The 14754-nt window shown below is 40.4% G+C and overlaps 1 protein-coding gene across 3 annotated transcripts in view; it reads right to left on the reverse strand.

Moving 5' to 3' along the window:
* Positions 1-13817, reverse strand: part of LOC132103278 (neuroligin-2-like) — a 203882-nt gene extending 190065 nt beyond the window's left edge. For all 3 annotated transcript variants that reach the window (XM_059508268.1, XM_059508251.1, XM_059508259.1), the window contains exon 1: positions 12914-13817. The gene's annotated coding sequence lies outside the window, so the exon portion shown is untranslated. The remainder of the gene's footprint in view (positions 1-12913) is intronic.
* Between the last annotated feature and the right edge of the window lie 937 nt (positions 13818-14754).

The raw sequence follows: 14754 nt of genomic DNA on the forward strand, positions 1-14754 counted from the left end.
GGAAATCAAGGTGCCAGAGTCTGGAGGAAGACTGGGGAGAAGGAAATGCCAAAATGCCTGAAGTCCAGTGTCAAGTACCCACAGTCAGTGATGGTTTGGGGTGCAATGTCAGCTGCTGGTGTTGGTCCACTGTGTTTTATCAAGGGCAGGGTCAATGCAGCTAGCTATCAGGAGATTTTGGAGCACTTTATGCTTCCATCTGCTGAAAAGCTTTATGGAGATGAAGATTTCGTTTTTCAGCACGACCTGGCACCTGCTCACAGTGCCAAAACCACTGGTAAATGGTTTACTGACCATGGTATTACTGTGCTCAATTGGCCTGCCAACTCTCCTGACCTGAACCCCATAGAGAATCTGTGGGATATTGTGAAGAGAAAGTTGAGAGACGCAAGACCCAACACTCTGGATGAGCTTAAGGCCGCTATCGAAGTATCCTGGGCCTCCATAACACCTCAGCAGTGCCACAGGCTGATTGGTTTTCATGAGCTGTATGCCAAAATCATCAGTATTAAAACAATAAAAGACCTGAAATATTTCAGTTGATGTGCAATGAATCTAAAATATATGAAAGTTTAATTTTTATTATTACATTATGGAAAATAATGAACTTTATCACAATATGCTAATTTTTTGAGAAGGACCTGTATATATATATATATATATATATAAATCAGAATTCTGTTAGAAGCACTGGAAACCTTTTTAGGGACAACAAATTTCTGCAGAGCTGCTATACTTCACACATTACCTTTAAGTCTTACAACCCAACAGTTGCCTCACACACAGAGGGATGTGAATGCAAGTGTGTCTGTGTGTCCAATGGTTTCATTCATGTCCTTAATCCGCTTGGCCCTCTTCACTGGTCTGTTTTATAACACCGATGTGTGAGTATACTTCACACTCCATGGTAGCTGTGTGTGTGAATGTGATTCTTTTGAGCATTTGACCTTCATCTAACCTTAAAATGAGAGCCTATGAGAAAGAGATAAGAATAGAACAATCTATCAAGGGGGGGGGGGACGCAAATCAGAGGAGACAGGAGGAGCATCACACCCTAGTGAGGACACAGATCTCATTAAAATGGCTGCCGAGTGGTGACATGATGGCCAGCGTAGACTTAAATGAGATGCATGACAAGAGACAATCTAGGGTGTGTGTGTGTGTGTGTGTGTGTGTGTGTGTGTGTGCATTTGTGAGAGAATCCTGCTTTTATCTTGTTTACTTTCCCCCTTAATCTATCCCTTACATCTGAGCATCACACAGGCTCTGGACCAAGACCACTAAACACCTGGATAGGTTCTGTAGATGAAAGCCCCCACGCATACAACAAAAGTGGATAGAAATTACATAAACAAGGAGAAACCATCAAATCTGACCTTTTGACAGCACCACCTTTTATCGCCAGCTTAATTCATTCCTGTCAATACAACACACACACTAACCTCACAGTTCCAACCAACCATAAACGAATCCAACGAGCTGTTCTGAATGAACAGACGCACAAACAGTGAGGTAAATATCGTTTACACAGTCCTAGTATTAGACTACAGAGAAGTCAGTAACTATCAGATGAACACATGGAGATTCAGGAGCCTGGTGTCCAACTCCCTATCTGGCTCAGTTCAGCCCATCTGTTACAGGGTACGAGACCAGCACACACACATCTATACCCATATGTTTGGGCTCTTCATCTTGTGAGATCACAGAGTCTATACTCCAGCAAGGCATCAAACACATTAAACACATGCACACATGCTCATATATCCTCCGACCATGTGGCCTCCTGCCTCCCTGTCTTTAATCAGTTCAGTGAAATCAATTAGAACATTGATCCAATGCTTCTGCATGAATAAACAAGACATGCTGTCTGGTGCTGGTGCTAACACACACACACACACACACACACAGCAAAAAGCTGAAATGACACATCTACATATTGCACTACTGTACACAAATATACTATTGAAGATGGCCAAAAGAATCCCGCCTTATCAAATGGTTTCACTATTTTAGTTGAGATGAAACTGGAAGACTTTCTGAGTGTATATGAGCGGCAGGCTATTTTGAAAGGAAAATTTCAAAGATGAAAAGAAAGAATTTTGGGAGAATCAATAAATTATTAATAATTTATCGTTATTTTGTGAATAATATGTAATCATGTAATCAATAAAAAGTTACAGTAGTCTGACTACAAGTATTTTAAAATGTAATTTAATCTAATTACAAGTATTACATTTTTGGAATCTGATTACATAATCCATATTGTGAAGATTTACTACTACTACTACTACTAATAATAATAATAATAATTATAGTAATTTAATGACTTTAGTAAAATAAATATTTAAATAAATAAATCCTTAAAATATATATAAAGCATTTTTCTAAATAATTATATCATTGGCAATCATTGTGAGCAGTGAATTATCACCTGTAAACTGAATGTGCTTTGCAGGTTAATTAACCAAAACACATCTTACACATATGACATTAATCAGAAATATACACAACATAAATGTAATATTATAACTTGTATCTCCACAAAATGACACAAAAGAACAAATGCACTTTTACCCAGATATAGTACATTACATGTATGTCAGAATGTGAGTAGAGAGGCACCGATTGACCAGCCAGTGATTGGAATCAGATAATTTTTCACATCATTGGCCCGGATCAGTGACCGGCCGGTCATTCTCACGCCTTGTCAATTCCGAGCCAATCATTTTATTGCCAATGGCGCCGGCAATGACATCGCAGCCACGCGCACACTCACAGTCGCATGTAAATGTCCATGTACAAGTGAGAATAATTGCAATCAGTGTAAAAAGCAACTGATAATGTATGCAGACAGAGGCATAGCAATTAGTCAGGCAATTGACAGCTGACCATTTGAACAATTGAAAATGTAATTATTAAAGGGGTGCTATTATGCTTTTTCACTTTTTCAACTTTAGTTAGTCTGTAATGTTGCTGTATGAGCATAAAAAAGATCTGCAGAGTTACTGAGTTCAAAGTAAAATTCAAAAGAATATATTTTATTACTTTTCAAAAACTACAACAAACGACTTGTTTGGATTACAACGCATATTTTCTGGGATTTGTGATATAACAAATATCGACAAATGGGACAAGACCTGGTTGAGCTGTACCAGAGAAGGCAGTGCATGTTATCACTATGTAAGACATGCTAGCTTTCCCAAGGCAGATGAACTTAGAGTGGTTACAATCATCCGGGTTTAAATCACGCTCAAATTGATTTAATTTGGACACAATATTTACACTGAAGCTCAAAGCAGGTGGCTATGGTAAGGGCATGACATTTCCCGACCAGGTGCTGAGTGCTGCCAATCACAAAACACACTGGCCCAGCTAACCAATAACAGCACATTTAGTATTTCAGAAAGCAGTCCTTCATTTGATACAGGAAATGTTCAAGCCGTTCATGCAAGACTGGGGAGAGAGGTGTTGTAATAATGTAAAATATGTGAAAAATAATGTGTTTTTCAAACAACCTAGTATGAGAACTTGTTCAAGTACAACCACAAAACAAAATCAAGACTTCGTAAAAGAGCATAATAGAACCCCTTTAATATAACATGGAGCAATATATCTGCATCGTGTTTCACTGGATGTGCTTACTTTTGCCTTGTGATGAGCTGGCTGCCGTTTTCAAATTGGCACAGTCTGCGTTTGCAAATTTAAACATAAAGAGGACTTAACAGTCTGGCAGCCAGAAGCAGAAAAAAAGTAAGAGAAGGAGGAACAGAGGAAACATGACAGTGGTAAATGATGGAGATAAGATTGACTTAAGGATAATTATATGACAAACATGCTTGCTTTGTTAATTCCAGCTTATTTTCATTTAATGAATTACTGGTAATAGTCCAATTACTAATAGGGTTACTGGGAAACAGGTTAGCTAGGGGTGCACTTAGCAGCAGCATATTATGAAGTGTTAAGCAGGTATTAAACGGTTAGTTCAGCCAAAAATGAAAATTATGTCATTAATGACTCACCCTCATGTCGTCCCAAAACCGTAAGACCTCTGTTCATCTTCGGAAACACAGTTTAAGATATTTTAGATTTAGTCTGAGAGCTTCCTGTCCCTCCATTGAAAATGTATGTAAGGTATACTATCCATGTACAGAAAGGTAATAAAAACATCTTCAAAGTAGTCCATGTGACATCAGAGGCTCAGTCAGAATTTGTTGAAGCATCGAAAATACATTTTGGTCCAAAAATAAAAAAAATTACAACTTTATTCAGCATTGTCTTCTCTTTCGGGTCTGTTGTGAGTGTGACTGCTGTGACAGTCGACATACTGTATGACGCTGCTGACGTGTTATCTTTGTTATTGGGCGCACCAGAACACACGTCAGCAGCGTCATACGCCAGCAGCATTGTGAGGTCTTATGGGTTTGAGGCGCTACATCGATCTGTCACTCCAGATTAAACAGCACCAAAACGGCATTTATTGTTTGAATACTGCAATACAATGGACATAAATTGAAACCTGAGACTTTGTTTCATATTAAAAGCACCAAAGCACAATGCTTATTGTGATTTATTGGATGGGAAGTGCCCTTCAATGTTCTTTCCATTAACTGAAAACTACACTACACTTCACTTAGCTACACTAATCGATTCTTGGGATTTAAGAATATAGTTCCGTAAAAAGAGAATTGATTAAAGTAGTGATTATTCTACTGCTTCTGTCATGATGATTTATGACTTTGACCTTTGACCTTTTGACAGGTTGAACTTCCGGTGACCTTATGATGGATGGATGGAACTTCCAGAATGAGTTCAGGGGTTAACCTATGACCGTTTCCCACGCATCGATCATGTGGTTTTGACAGAAAGTTTTACCCTATTGACCTAGTTAGTACTAAATTATAGTTTTTGACGGGTAGTTTAAACGGTAAAGGAAACACTCCCCACGCATCGATCATGTGGTTTTGACAGAAAGTTTTACCCTATTGCCCTAGTTAGTTCTAAATCATGGTTTTAGGAAACCCTCCCGATGCATCGATCATGTGGTTTTGACAGAAGCTGTTTGAACTTTGTGTCAGTTAGCTTGTTTGAAGTTTGTGCCAGCTAACTTGTTTGAACTTTATCCCAGTTATTATGGCTTCTCCCCCCTCCCATTACATTCCTGAGCCGTGTATAAATGGGATCGGTGTGTTCTACAAGCACTACCGGAAAGGGAAACATGAGCTACATGAGCATGGATGGTTTATCCTCCCCTCAATCGACAGATGCGGGGCCGAGCAACAGGATGACGGATAGTCTGACTATGGCACCGAGAAAACCTTTCGGACACATCCGTTTGACAAGTTTTCTCCATGAAATTTCGGAATGGACTAAAGGTGAATTTATGATGCGCAGTAACCGCGTATTCGGATACAAATTTCACAAACCAACTCGAGTTGTTACGCTCTACACCACCGACGGTCTCTGGTATTTCCTGAGTGTCTGGTATTTCCTGAAAAAGACTGGTCTCTATTTTACAAACATGTCTGGAAGGATCTGAATGATGGCGGCGAGGAGCCTTTGTACGTGGCGGAGTGGGATGGGGCGAGTCCGAATGTCCGGTACCGTGTGGTGGGAGACCATACTCAAAAGAGGTCGAATGATTCTGTTTACATAATCAAGTGTAAAGACAAGACAAAGCTCAACAACACTCAGTTTGGGCGCATCCTGCCTAACGAGCATCACGATCTGTATGAAATGCAATTTTTGTTCAAGTGGTGCGATCTGGATCTACTGAATAGGGTTTTTTCAATCATCAACAAAATGTTCAAATGGTGTGACATGCATGACGGATACAACAAAATTAAAGTGCAACTGTTCCACCCCGAGAGATGTGCGCAGAGCAGCACTTACTCTCTGCCGTCCCCGTCCATTCACTACACCCATCCTAAAGCTCCGCGGTCGGACCTCTCACTTTAGAAATCCTGATGACGTCGCCGACTTTGGAATTAAATACGGGTCTCTCGCTCTTCTTTATATCGCCGTACAAGTTTTGAAACACTTGATCCTCGTTTACTTTGCCAACGTCCACGGGTCTCATTCTGATACTTCGATGATAACTAGTGTTGTACCCCTGCATGATGTCTTGTAAAACATCTATGTATCGACGGGAATTTGTGGCCGTTAAAAGTCTCCACATACGACTTTTTAAGGTTCTGTTAAATCGTTCCACGACGCTGGCTTTCAAATCGGTAGCGGTAGCGAAATGATTGATGTCGTGCTTTTTCATCACATCTTGAAATTGTTTGTTAAAAAATTCCTTTCCCTGATCCGTCTGCAATTTCTGAGGCACGCGGCCCTCTTCGAGGATAGACTCGAACGCTCTAGTGACCTCGAGACCTCTCTTATTCTTCAACACGTGAACCCAGGCGTACTTGCTAAATACGTCAATGCACGTCAGCAGATATTTATGACCGTCGTTATCCTTAGCGTAGGCTATCATGTCGACGAGATCGGCCTGGAACTGAGTATCGACCCCGTACACGACCACTCTGTTTCGTTTGTATTTTATAGGCGCTGGTTTGTGTAATGTGTAAGCGTCCTCACCAGCCAGCCATTCTGAAACCTGTTTATCGCTTAGATGGACCCCGCTGTCTTTCAAGACGGTGTCTTTTAATCGTTTTTTACCCCCTAAAGAGCCCGGGTTGGAGGGCGTATAATAAGCCTCTTTCATGAGCTCCACCATGGTGCCGTCGCAACCGTTGGAAAAGAATGACGCGTACAAGCGGTTTGAATCAATCTTTTATTAAAAAAACATTACAGGATATAATACGAGTAAAATGGATATAATAAAAGATAGTAAACATGGATGTAATAGAAGATAGAAATACTATAAGTAAAATGGATATAATAGAGGATAGAAAACATACATACTACAAGTAAAATGGATAAAATACAAAACATACATACTATAATAAAAAATACATACAGAGACTAAGTAAAATGGTATTAATACATCATGTAAAAATACACACTCTAAGTAAAAAATGGGATTAATATGATTGAACATGCAAATTGGATATAATGACGTTACATACACAGACTAAAAAGTAAAATAGTTATAACAGGGGTGTTACAGGATACAAAATGGATTAATAATACCGTCAGTGGTAATCTAACCAGAAAAGAAAATCGCGGCAGGCCATCATGTTTTTGTCTAGGATGTAATCGACGTACATTACGACAATTTTGTCTACGTTTTTAATCACTTTGACGATTTTGACAGCGTCGTCCTGATCATCGGAGTCATATTCTTTTGATTTCTTCATTAGCTCGGTACAGACATCCGCCACGTACGTACAAGTACACAGCAGATCGGTGATCCCGAGCAGGGATTGTGATTCACACAGCATATCTAGAACCTGTTTTATCATTACAATGGGTGGATCGTTGCCATCAACACATTTATCCGTCATGTAGTCCCATGAGCTAACCAGTCCTCTTATATACACCATATTTTTCTTGAGATTTGCCCCGCGCACGGTATCGTGACACGGAGTATCGGGGTGGGATGCGTCCATAATAATCTTGCTCACGAGATCGGTCATCTGCTCTCTGTAATGCGCTTTAAACAATAATTCCATACAGCACTTTAGGCTACAGGCTGCACCCATGTTGGTGGTGGTTTGGTCACAGGCCATTCGCGTTGGGGAGATTTTCCCAGAGATCAACGACGTCGCCGACTATTTCCTTGCAGGGTTTGTCCAGAAGTCTCGCCCTGATTTCTTCCACCTTGGGGACGATGAATGGTTCGTCTTTTAATTCGCGCAGAATAGTCCCGACCGTTCCTTGAATACGATGGGGTTGAGATTATAACCCGCACCGCTCCAGGAGGGTAGTGATGATGGAATGAAAAGAGGGTTTAAACAGCTTGCCCGAAAGTTCTTCAAAGTGTGTGTCGAAGTAGTAGTTGGGAGGGTCAAACAGACAGGAATGTTGCAGCTGGCTAGGATGGTCAATCTCACAGCCCTCGCACTCATCCTTCTGCATATTGTTGATGAGCGGCCACGGTCGCGGCTTTTACGATTTTGAATCCAACATCGGTGAAACATCCATCTGTGGCGTCGAAGCCAGGATTAGAATGAGGAAGGGTCCGGTCGGATGTAGATGAGTCGTGCGATTGGACCCCAAAACTTTTATCCCCTCCGTGGGGGCAGGCGCTCCCGATCACCGGATCCGAGTCTAAGCTACGTTTGATAGCCGGACCAGAGTCGAGGTCCCAGGTTTCAGGGGTGACGATGTTGCCGGGAGCCCAATCGTTTTCAAAGCACGATTGCAACTCTATGCGCCGTCTGACCGTTTTAGCCAAGACCCAGTCGTTGTGGAGGGCCGATGGACCGCCGGCGTCAGTCGAAGTATGTAGGGTTGCGTCGTCGTCGGGAGGGTCGAGAATGCTGTCGAAAGAGATACCGCAGCTACATACGTGGCCTTCAGCCATGGTTTATAAATGAAGCTTGGGAGGGTTGGTTCGAGGTATTTTATGATCGCTGTGGAAAAGGGGAGGGGGCGTTGGAGCACTTCAGCCTTGATTTATACGCGACGCTTGGCGAGGTCCGACCGCGGAGCTTTAGGATGGGTGTAGTGAATGGGCGGGGACGGCAGAGAGTATGTGCTGCTCCGCGCACATCTCTCGGGGTGGAAGAGTTGCACTTTAATTTTGTTGTATCCGTCATGCATGTCACACCATTTGAACATTTTGTTGATGATTGAAAAAACCCTATTCAGTAGATCCAGATCGCACCACTTGAACAAAAATTGCATTTCATACAGATCGTGATGCTCGTTAGGCAGGATGCGCCCAAACCGAGTGTTGTTGAGCTTTGTCTTGTCTTTACACTTGAATATGTAAACAGAATCATTCGACCTCTTTTGAGTATGGTCTCCCACCACACGGTACCGGACATTCGGACTCGCCCCGTCCCACTCCGCCACGTACAAAGGCTCCTCGCCACCATCATTCAGATCCTTCCAGACATGTTTGTAAAATAGAGACCAGTCTTTTTCAGGAAATACCAGACACTCGTCTTCCCCAACCTGAAACTCACCGAGACCGTCGGTGGTGTAGAGCGTAACAACTCGAGTTGGTTTGTGAAATTTGTATCCGAATACGCGGTTACTGCGCATCATAAATTCACCTTTAGTCCATTCCGAAATTTCATGGAGAAAACTTGTCAAACGGATGTGTCCGAAAGGTTTTCTCGGTGCCATAGTCAGACTATCCGTCATCCTGTTGCTCGGCCCCGCATCTGTCGATTGAGGGGAGGATAAACCATCCATGCTCATGTAGCTCATGTTTCCCTTTCCGGTAGTGCTTGTAGAACACACCGATCCCATTTATACACGGCTCAGGAATGTAATGGGAGGGGGGAGAAGCCATAATAACTGGGATAAAGTTCAAACAAGTTAGCTGGCACAAACTTCAAACAAGCTAACTGACACAAAGTTCAAACAGCTTCTGTCAAAACCACATGATCGATGCATCGGGAGGGTTTCCTAAAACCATGATTTAGAACTAACTAGGGCAATAGGGTAAAACTTTCTGTCAAAACCACATGATCGATGCGTGGGGAGTGTTTCCTTTACCGTTTAAACTACCCGTCAAAAACTATAATTTAGTACTAACTAGGTCAATAGGGTAAAACTTTCTGTCAAAACCACATGATCGATGCATGGGAAACGGTCATAGGTTAACCCTTGAACTCATTCCGGAAGTTCAACCCATCCATCATAAGGTCACCGGAAGTTCAACCTGTCAAAAGGTCAAAGGTCAAAGTCATAAATCATCATGACAGAAGCAGTAGAATAATCACTACTGATTAATATCGAGATATCAATATTTTTTTTACCCAGCCCTAGTTCTACATCGTCAATTATCTCCCTATTATAACAAGACAAAAAGAAAGCACACACGATGTGAATAAGATATTCATTGTATAGTTAGTAATTGATTATATCAGGAGTTTTTGCGTGAGTAAGCTTGGTCAGTTATGCTATAATGGAAGCGCCCATTGCTCTGTGTTTCTTACATACTACATTCATAGTTTGAATAAAAATTTAAGAGGACCATCCATGTTTATTATATATACTTTTTCAGGAATGAAAGAGAGTGTAAAAAATTATGCGTGTGAATCTGCCAAATGTATCCGCTATTGACGGTGATAAGATAACTGTAGCAGTGGACGGAACTAACTATCTGACAAGCACATGTCAAACCAACAGAGCTGTGCTTTAAAGGGGTCATACACTGTAATGCAATTAAAAAATTGTCTTTCTTTTTTGGAGTGTTACAAGCTCTTGGTGCATGAAGAAGATCTGTAAAGTTGCAAAGACTAAAGTCTCAAATCCAAAGAGATATTCTTTATCAAAGTTAAGACTTTGCCATGCCCCCTAAAATGGCTCATTCAAACACGCCCCCACATGTCTACATCATTATGTGGAAATATTTGCATAATGCCGCCAAAATGTTCACGCAAAGAAAGAAGGCGTGATTTCAGTAACCGCAATTAGTGTTGAAGCAGCCATGACAGGGAGATGCTGTGTGTATCTAGGAGAAAACAAAAGCACTTTATTTGGCCATCTGAAAGTAGATGCATTTAGAATTCTTTAAGATTACTTACGACAGAACAACAACACATTTTATGGATGACCATTTCATGAACCTAGGAGAGGAGGTAATTCTGACTTTGCTATGACAATCTGGTGCTTCTAAATCAGCTACTGGAAGTACAAGCTTCATAACTGTTTCTGTCACACCACTGATAGTAAAATTATGGACATTATTAACTGTCTTTACATTTATTTTAAAAGATGAAGCTCGCAATTACAGAAAGGGCCGTTACATTTCTAATGAGTGCTTGCGGTGTTTGTCCAATCACCATTCAATGGGTCAGTTGTCCAATCAGAGCACACTGCACTTGTCGGAAGGAGGGACTTTGTAGAAAAATACGCATTTGTGAGAGGCGGGGCATAGAGGACCTACAATAATGTACAGTGTTTGAAAAATAATGTGTTTTTTTTAACATTAAAGCATGTCAACATATTCTTTTACACCAAATACACAAAATAATGATTTTTATAAAAGCAAAATAAATCCAAATAAAGACATGAAAAAAAGTCAAAGTTGAAATGGCAGCAGAGGATCACTCATTAGCTCTGTTGCCATTTCAACTACCCGGAGGTTTTTTTTTACGTCTTGCTTTTAAAATGACTATGAAGTATACTGTATCTACTGTTTATAATGGTAATTTCATGTCATTTTCATCTTAAGTCATTGTTTTCCACCAGGAGACAATCCAAATTCTGTCATAAAAATAATTTGTTAAAAAATAAGCACTTTGTTTAAATGACTTATATAGGCAGTCGGCTCCACCCATAGTGGCGGGCTGAAAAGCCCGTTGTTCGTGTAGCTATAACGTAAACAAATAAGGCTTCAGTATTCAGAGTAAAACAGGAGTTTCCCCAAACCATTTCATGCAACTCTCATTCCCTGCTCCTGTTTTCTTAGGGAACCAAGGTTACATTAGTAACTGGATGCAATTTGCAGCGAGTGAAAAAATGACCATCTACTGTAACAAATCAGTCCAACACAAGGACAGTCACACAGTTGCTTCCATCCATTAAATTGCTCCCAAATGACACCGTGAGCTCCATATCTGCTATTTGGGCCAGAGAGAAAGAGAGAACTCAGCATTCCCTGCCGACAGAACAGAGAGCTTCTGTCTCTTCCCAATCCTGCTCTCCACTAGGTTTGGAATGGCCATACTAGGATAGCATATAAATGTGGCCCATTCTTTCAGACTGTGTGTGTGGGGGGTAACTGCTGCTCTTGCTTTGACCTCTCCTCCCATCAGATGTTCGGCACATCAGTGAACCAGCGATTACTTGTATTTTATATACGATGATAGGTTTATGTTCCACTGTGTGTGTGTAAGTGTGTGTGTTGCAGCAGGTCAGAGAAGGATGCTGGGGGCCGGAATGATTCTTTGATAATCTAATTTTTGCACTCTATGACGTCAAAGCATTTTCAAATATTCTAAGAAAAAAAGGGGGAAGACCGAGCAGTGTTCTAACACCAATTCAATTTAACAAATTGTACATGGTCTACTGTACATGGGGTGAAATCATTACAATATATATATATATATATATATATATATATATATATATATATATGTGTGTGTGTGTGTGTGTGTGTGTGTGTGTGTGTGTGTGTGTGTTTTAGATTGATCAGCTAATGCATTTCTATATTTGAATCCAATTTTATTTGCTGTTTTGAATTTGAATACATTGCAGAGGTGGGTAATAGTGATGTGGGATGGCATAGAAATTATAATTGACCAATAAATTCCTGCAAAGAATTTACAAGTCCATGTTTTCGATTGGTATTTCAATGCAGTGAGGTTGATAGCTAGCCTACTCTCTGCACATGACATTTACCGTTTGCCCTGCCGATTTCTAAACTTATTTAAGTTATAGCAAATTAATTGCGAATATTATATCAAAGCTTGAGATATAATGCAAAATGTATACACATTTAAAGCATTTCAATGCTTAGTATTAAAATGGGTCAATATACACGTTTAATATCCCGACACACAAACACACACAATCATGAACGATACAGATACCGCGTGCCCGTTGTGCCCCAATTGAAACGCGCACGGATGATGCGCCTGTCGCCCTGCATTTCGGAAAATGCTTTAGAACAGGTTGCAGCATCACGCAGTTTAAACAGCAGAAAGTGGCCCTCTCCCCCTCATGCCAACAACATTGTATGTACTTTCCAACTGAAAACCCTGCTTAATATACAATAGCCTAACAAATAGTGAGAGCAGAAAGAGTTGAATTTATCATATATTTTCCATAGAAGTGCCGTTACCTGGGAATGAGCCGCAGTCAGAAATCCGAGGTCTGTAGGCTATATAGGAGATGTGTGGGTATTTCCTCGTTTTCTCAGTCGCTGCTCAGCGCAATTCCATCATCCTGAGCTCGGAATAAGCCAAAAGATTCCTGCCCGAGAACAGCAGGAAATGTTTCACGGTTTCTCCCGACAACACCCAGATAAAACAGATTCAGGTGAAACGATCTTAAAAGTGAGAAATCTTTTACGCGCGCCGCTCGATCAACAGAACGTCTACGTAAATGAAGTCTAGTTGGATTTGTCCGTTGAAAAGCTTGTTTGGAAACGACCGCCAGCTTCTGCCATCATAGAGCAAATGGGGAAAATGAAACAACAAAAACGAATTCACTTCTATGAATTGTTTTCCCCCTGCATGAGTCAACAACTCTCTCTTTCCATTTAAACGTATTGGACGTGATTTATTTCGGTTTTCCGGCAACAAATGCCGATTTAACGCGTTGACTTTAGCACTTAAGTCTCGAGTTTAATCTGTCGGCATCTCAGCGTCTGATTCCGGCTACTAAAGGTGGTCATATCGCTTACCGGCTCCGCTGTCGGTTCCCCGTGATTACGGGAGCTTTTGCAATGAAAGAGATGCTGTGAGGTTTTTGATTGCCCAGTGCCCATCTCTCTCGACCCCTCTCTGTCTTATGCGCGTTCACGCTCTCTGTGACGCTCTGTATCCAAGCTGCTCTGTCGCTCTGTACAACGCGCGCATTCCACACGCGGAGCTCAGCATCCCTGCGTTTCTATATGATACAGCTCTGCTGGACAGTGGACACAACATCAACAGACCTCGACGTATAACGGCGTGCTGACGGCCGTAGTGCTGTCAAAAACATGGCTGAATTTCATATGATATGATACGTTTGATTTCTTTCTCCTTTCTCGCACACGAGGTCATCCTCAGTCCTGCATCAGAATGACGTCAAGGCATATTAAAGTGGCAGAAGCCCATCGTGTTTATATTCGTTTATATCCCTGTTGTGCTATAAGGCTTATTGGTTTGTTATTTGTATGGAAACGCTTATTACTATTATTTATTTATGTATTTATTGTTTGTATAATGGTAAAATGATATAATTGTATGATGTCATGATATTTTCAGTAGGCTAATATAATATTTCACCATTATTTCAAACCATTTATTTTCTAAGAAAATACACTGAATAAATATTGATTTTTTTTCAGAAACACTTTTCGCTAATAAATTGCTAATAAATTTCAATAAAAAAAAAAACGTCAAGTAGGCCTAGCTAACATTGAATTAAAGGTGATACTAATTCACTTTAATTAATGAAAACAATTAAAGGTGAAAGTAATCACCCCACCCATTTTAATATAAACATTGAAATGTAATAGTGATGCATGGGGACATGCAAAAAAAAAAAAAGTACACTACATTACACTACTAAACAGAATCAAACCGGTCAAATAATAATAATTTATCATGGCACGTGGGGACACAATTGTCACCTGACAAAGACTTTACAGGAGTTTACAGGACTTACATTTACAAAATAGAAAGGAAACATAATCCATTATTAATTAAATTACTTAAAAATCATTAAATATATGCAGATTTAAAATTAACTCAGTAGACTCTAATTGTAAACTACATAACATGCAATAATTTCACAATCCTCCATCACTTAACATCAGTCTGAGCAAGCAGCAGTTTGATAAATGTATTAATCATTTAATAACTATAATCTTTGATTCTGTTCCAGCTGCACAAACGGAAGTACAAATACACTTAAAAAAGGAAATTTAGGGAACATCTATATCTTGTGGAAATATAGATTTTCTGATCCTGCTCT

The sequence above is a fragment of the Carassius carassius genome, chromosome 2 (assembly GCF_963082965.1).
Source record: "Carassius carassius chromosome 2, fCarCar2.1, whole genome shotgun sequence".
Taxonomy (NCBI): domain Eukaryota; kingdom Metazoa; phylum Chordata; class Actinopteri; order Cypriniformes; family Cyprinidae; genus Carassius; species Carassius carassius.